The 6,564-nt window shown below is 50.0% G+C and overlaps 1 protein-coding gene across 5 annotated transcripts in view; it reads left to right on the top strand.

Moving 5' to 3' along the window:
- The first annotated feature begins 733 nt into the window (after window positions 1–733).
- The window catches only part of LPAR1 (lysophosphatidic acid receptor 1), a 140,837-nt gene continuing 135,006 nt past the window's right edge, over window positions 734–6,564 (top strand). For 2 of the 5 annotated variants that reach the window (XM_012736725.2, XM_076008916.1), the window contains exon 1: window positions 1,622–1,873. The gene's annotated coding sequence lies outside the window, so the exon portion shown is untranslated. Of the gene's footprint in view, window positions 914–1,278; window positions 1,561–1,621; window positions 1,938–6,564 lie in introns of those variants that run through there. The other 3 variants (XM_012736724.2, XM_012736721.3, XM_012736723.2) reach the window with 3 other exon arrangements.

Raw genomic sequence — 6,564 nt, 5'->3', positions numbered from 1 at the left:
GTCAGGGCTTTAAGTAGTCTCTTGCGGGAGACTGTCCGGGTCCCTTCAAAGGATAACTCACTAGAGACTTGAAAAGTTTCCATCCCCTTTCAAGAAGTCTTGCCCTCCCCGCCCACTGCGGTTTGCGATGACCTTTCCCTTCTGCAAAGCCCGAGATTACCAGGTGACCACCACCAACGCAGCCCTTCCTCGCTGTCCTGAATTTCTCTCTTGGTCGTATCAGTCCTGCCGCATCCCACTGCCTTACTACTGCTGTCCTGCCGTCCTAGGTGCCATTTCCAGGCGAGTGCTCACGAAGCTTTTACTTCCAAGCAGCTACTTATGATACGCGGTGGCCTTAGCGGTAGAGCAGTCGGGGTGGGAGGTGGACGGGCGCGGTGGCGTGGCTGGAGAACCCCCACGGAGCGCGTGCTGTTATACGACCTGGGCGAGTCCCTGTGGCTGCCACTCTCGAGAGAACCGTCCCTAGGCCTTGGTCCCGCGCCGCTCCCGCCCACACCTCCAGGTGCACAGTCCCCGCCCTTAATTACTCCTACTAAAATTGATAGTTTGCTCTTGCAAAGTTTACACTGGGAAAGCGGAAGAGCCACTTAAAATCATGGCTATGGAGAACTAGGGGAGCAGAGCCACACTCGCTCTGGGCTGCAGACCCAGTCAATGGAAAAAGCAGAGAGAAACTGACACACCTTTCTAGCAGCAAAGTCAACTCTCCGTCCTTTGCAGCCTCCAGTTAGGGGCGGCGCTGAGAGCAACTTTGCGCCCTCAGGAAAGTTTAAGGCAGGCCATACTTCAGGGGATTTGTGGGCTCCGCGATGTTTTCCAGAGCTTTCCAAGTGGAAAGAGGAGAGCGACAAAATGAAAATGCAATGTGCAGGGGAGCCCACCGGAGTCCCGTAAGCTGTCCGGCTCTGGGGTGAGCGCAGGAGGGGGTGGGGTGGGATCCCGAGCCGGCGGCCGCGGGTCTCCCGCCGCGGGTGTGTCGCGTCTGGGGCGGGGGAGGTTGGTAAGATAATGAATGGGAGGCTTAGGTGACCCCCGCCCCGGCGGGAAGTTCACAGATGAATGGGGGAGGAGGGACAGGGGCGCGGGGAGGAGTCGTCACACCAGGTAAGGGGACGAGATGGGGGGAGGGAGTCCAGGGTGCGGGAGTTGCTACGTGGAACTAGCAGAAAAGAAAGGAGGCGGAGGAAGAAAGGAGGCTGGCGTCGGCGCTGCTCCTTCGGCCCTCCCCCGGCGCCCCCTCCTCCGCCGCCCCTGCCAGCGCGCCAAATCCCGGGCCGTAGGGGCCGAGCGGCGGCTGACACTCCCGGGCTTGCGACTCCCGCGTCCCGGTGCGGAGCGCTGCCCGGATCTCGGGCGGCCCGGGCCCGGCGCTGCAGAGCCCATCGCGGCCCCCAGCGGGGTGGGCGCTGGGGGCGGCCCCGCTCTGGGCGACTGCCGAGGGGCGGGCGGAGGGCCGGGCTCGGCTGGCGGCGGGGCGGGGGCCGCCGGGACTGGCCGCGAGGCCTGAAGCCAGCCCGGGGGCGGCGGGAGCGGGACGCGCGGCGGCGGCGAGCGCAGGTAAAGAGGAGGGCTCGGCGCGGGGCGGGGGACGGCGCCCCCTGGGCGCGGAGCCAGTGGCCGCGGCGACCGCTCAGCCGCCGAACGGCGCGCGGGGCTCCCCTGTCCCGCCGCGGACGGGCTTTGTGGCTGTGCGTGCGCGAGTGAGAGTGTGAGTGCGCGCGCTCGCCCGTGCCGGGTGGGTGTGCGGACACGCCGGCCGGCCTGCGGGAGGCGAGGCTCTCCGGGCCTCCTTTACCAACCAGTTGATCGAGCCCCGGGAGGGAAGTGGCCGCAGCCGCCCGGGCCGTCGGCTCTCCTGTCCCTCGGCCAGGTCAGTGCGCCCTGGGGCCCGCGCTGTGCGCAGTGTCTGCGGCCGAGACCCGCCCAAGTGACACGTAGGTGGCCTCCGGTTACCTGGGTCGGGGTGGGGGCCCGGGAAGGCCTGCGAGGGGCCCTCGAGGTTCCCCCAGAGCCGCGTTCGGGTGGGCGTGGACGGCTGGGGCAGGTCCCCGCACCGCTTAGCGCGGAGCTGCTGCGGGCGCGGACTCCCGCACCCCCGGCTTCCCACAATCGACTCGGTCGTCCCTCCCCGGCTGAGGGCTTTTCTCCTAAGTTTCTGTCCAGCCGCCTAACGAACATGCTTAGCAAGTAACTGGGGAGTTTAAGGCAAGGGAGGGACCCGGTTTTGAGTGGATGGTTTTGAAATCAACAGGCTCCTTCGGTTTGTGTAGGACTCGTTTGTGGTGAATGGATTTAAAGTTTAATCTTGTTTTTCTTTGCTGCCATTTGGCCTTTGATATGTTAAGAGTGTAGGCATTCAGGACTTGCTGCTGCCTCCTGTCTGGGGCCTGGGATTGTTGCTCTCCGCTGCTGCGGCTCTTTATTTTACTTTTTGTTGAAATCCATGGAATTTATCATAAATGCGGGTGCCGTCTTGTTTCACTATGAGTGCGTTGTTTCACATTTGAATAGATACATGTTTGTAAACGTAAATATCGAAAACGTAACTAGTTATTAGAGCAGAGTCCTCTATCCCTTCGGGCTCTAACAGTCTCCTTTTCACCTATTTGCATAAGTGTCACTGGCTAAGCGTAAGAGTAACTGTGAAGCCAGAGATCTGAGGTTTAAAGTCTGCCGTTCTGGTTAAAGGCAGACTCTGTACTCGGAAAATTCCAAATTCTTGTAAGAAGTTCTTCCCTTCTCAGGTGAAAGAGTGAGTCCCCAGGAAAAAGGGTAGCGTTCTGGCTGTTTGATCCAAACACATTGCATTAAAACACACGCACACACAGACGTAATGCCACCTCCTTATTTCTACCCTTGATTCTCCAAGTCCCGGCAGGAGTGAGCGTAATTGCCCCAAATGCAAAACTACGAATAATGATCAGCGTTTTAAGTATATTAAAGCTGCATTTTTCTTGATGCCATTTAATTTGAGGATAAAGACGCCAAGTAGCAAGAGGAGGAGGCAGAGGGAGGCAGTACAGTACCGGCTGAGGAGCAGGCGGAACCTGGGTTGTCACAATCCGAGCCCCCACGCGCACCACGTCCCCTAGCGGTGCGGCCTTAGCCAGTCAGGTCAGCTCTGTCTCTTCATCTGGAAAATGGAAGGTGTCTGACGAATCTTTGCTGTTCCTTCCAGCTCCCCAAATAACTAGAAACCGGTGAGTGGTAATCCCATGTTAGCCCAGGAGGTCCGGAGTAAAGGGAAGTGGAAGGGCAGGAGGGCCAAGAAGATGGGAAAAAACTCAGCCATAGGGGTTGCCTGGAGGGGAAGAGAATCTATAGTTGGGAGTTGATTTTTTTTTCCCATTTTTTATTTACTCCTTCTCAAGGCAATCAGTAATACTCCCCCTGCCCTCATCAATCTCGTTACCCTTATTTAAAGCTTGCGACCCTGCTTAGCTAAGGCGAAGTCAAGGTGGTCCTTGGAGTTTGATGGACTTCTCATGTGCATCACTGTCTCTCAGGGCAACAGCTGTAGCCCTGTGCTGTGGTCACTCAGCATGGATTTCAGTATCCCTGGGAGTGATGGGAAAAAATAACAGAGGTGGGAATGTAAGTGGCAGCTCTTTCAAAACTTCTATTCTTGTTCAAAGCTAATATTTTCCAAAAAGTAATTTGATTTTTTTTTTTTCCTTTTCAAATTATACCTTAGACGTTGCAAGGTTTTGCTGAATCTGTGCTGTACTGACCTACTGGAACATTCACAGAAAGTAAAAATCTCACTTGCTAAGACTTTCTGAGACACGATAGCATTCCATCTGAAGTTACTGATATTTAGGGTCAAGAATCACTACAAATGCTTAGTAAGGAAAGTTGCAATCTGGGCAGAATACACTGTATCATTTTCATTGGGAAGCTCCGAGTATTAAACAAATAGCAACACTTTTGGAATTCAGTGTGAAGTCAATATTTTTATGTCTGTGCTTGACGTGTGGCCTGTCTTTAATGTTATTTTATTTTATTTTACTTTTTTGCTATCAATATGCCCACACCCTTGAGGAACATCATTTATTTATAAGTGAGGTGTGATGTAATAAAAACTCAAACATAAGCTCTTGGTTTAGTGTCTGAAAAGTGCTCTGGTCTTGTTAAGTCAGCATCATACTATTGTGTAGATTCTTATTTTTATGTATCTTGTTATGCCAAAAGTCCCTGTAGTGTTGTTATACAAATATGGAAAACTATTATGGATGTCTTAGAAAGTTGGGAGAAAAGAAGGAAATTTTAATTTCACAAATAATATTGAATTCTTTTCATATGACAGATACAAGGAAACTCTAGCAAGAGCTACAATGCAGGAGGCAAAGACGCAGCTAACATTATTATATATCAGGGGTCCTCAAACTTTTTAAACAGGGGGCCAGTTCACTGTCTCTCAGGCCGTTGGAGGGCCGGACTATAGTTTAAAAAACTATGAACAAATTTCTATGCACACTGCACATATCTTATTTTGAAGTAAAAAAACAAACGGGCAAAAACACCTGCATGTAGCCTGCAGGCCATAGTTTGAGGATGCCTGGTATATATTTTGAATATATATGTATATATTTATGTTATATTGCATAACTGGGTGGTAGATGTAGAGTCCAAGATCCTTGGCATGCCAGGGAATGGAGAACTTTTGTAACTCTGGGGAAGACTTCACAGGGCTTGAAAAATGATGTCTCTCTCAAAAGATGAATGGTGGGAGAGTGAAGATGGAGGTGTAGTAGTCAGAGTCATGGTTGATGAAGGCTGGAAAGTTACAAGGTGGCAAATTATGGAGGACCTTAGGTGTTATTTTAAGGAGTTGTGCTACATGGGGGAGGCGGGGAAGGGGAGGAGAAAATATTATTTAAATCCAAGATGCAGGAAGATACTGGATGCAATGATTGAGGAGTGGCTGGGCTCTTATTCTGTTACATTCCATGGTAACTCTTGGCTGCTAAGTTTTAGGCCAGTTTGTCCAGACTATATTCAGATTATATAAAGGCTGTAGAAGAGACTAACATGGTTTCTTCCTCCCTATTCTCTCCAAATGGATAGTGCTCTTTTGTGTTTCTGAGACTTTTAATTTAGTAAATATTAATGATGCTACTGGGTTATATCTGGACCTTTTGGAGCCTTTTGAATATGTGGGTTAAAATCACTCTGCAGACACGGAGTTGACCAAGAAAACACTCTCTCTCTCTCTCTGTCTCTCTGTGTTTAGGAAAGAGCTTGTTGGCTAATGCTAATTTAAACATGACTCTCTTCTGGCAACTGGCTTTTTTGACCCTGTTTATTTTATACGCGGTATTTAACCACAGTGGTTGAACATTTGCAGCACAGAAGAAAAGAATTATTATTAGTTTGAAAGTAGGGTAATGCCCCTGTAAAGGATGGGAGGGAGGGTAGATGGGACTAGAGAGGAGAGAGCAGCACCCTGGGTACCACAGTGAGGGCTGACACACCCCTGAGAATGCTTTATTAAATTTCACCTTCAAGAGAAGTAGCTTGCTCAACCCTGTACATTAATACCTCTTTAAGAGTTTTTGTTTTTTTTCTGGTCAACTGCTGCTTATTATTTTTTAAATCCCTAGAGCTGAAGTGTTTAGTTCATTCTCTATCAGGAAGAAGCTCTGTGGGATCTATTTGGGAGAGGTGTTCAGCAGCTCTGTAGGGTCCCTGTCACACCCCAATACCTCTGAGTCACCCGTGGGAATGGATAGTTTTGCAGTTGCATGTCCAAAGTGGACCTGATTTGGGTGTCTTTTCATGGCCCTTGAATTTAGCTACCCAAGAGACAGATAATTAAAAGAGATTAGATTAGCTTCTTTTTACTATCTTCTGAATACAATTTGAATGAACTATTCTCTCAGCAGTTTGTTTTATCTTCTGTAAAGGAACTTGAGTTTGGCACATGTAATAAGAAATTAAGTTGAAGGAACCCTAGGTCAGTATACTTTATTTCTTTTTTCTTTTTTTTTATTTTTTTGAGACAGAGTCTCGCTTTCTTGCCCAGGCTAGAGTGATTGCCGTGGTGTCAGCCTAGCTCACAGCAACCTCAAACTCCTGGGCTCAAGCGATCCTCCTGCCTCAGCCTCCTGAGTAGCTGGGACTATAGGCATGAGCCACCATGCCCGGCTGATTTTTATATTATATATATTAGTTGGCCAATTAATTTCTTTCTATTTTTATGGTAGAGACGGGGTCTCGCTCAGGCTAGTTTTGAACTCCTGACCTTGAGCAATCCGCCCGCCTCGGCCTCCCAGAGTGCTAGGATTACAGGTGTGAGCCACCTGGCCCAGCCAGTATACTTTATTTCTTAGGACACATTTTTGTGGGGGAAGGATCAGGGATGGTGGTGGTGGTAGTAATTTTGATTAAATTCCCTGGCGTTTTTAAAAGCAGGTTAGCATTATTTCAAAGTAGTGGTGGTGGTACTGACTTGTGGAGATGGGCCAGAGAAAATTCTTACTACTTGCATGTTGTTTTCTGTCATCTGACCAGTGCTATAGAAGCTTTAACCCTGGAGTTCATTTAAAATTCAAATTTCTT

The sequence above is a fragment of the Microcebus murinus genome, chromosome 12 (assembly GCF_040939455.1).
Source record: "Microcebus murinus isolate Inina chromosome 12, M.murinus_Inina_mat1.0, whole genome shotgun sequence".
NCBI lineage: Eukaryota > Metazoa > Chordata > Mammalia > Primates > Cheirogaleidae > Microcebus > Microcebus murinus.
The sequence above is the reverse complement of the archived record's forward strand: the minus strand, read 5'-3'. Positions and strand labels throughout refer to the sequence as shown.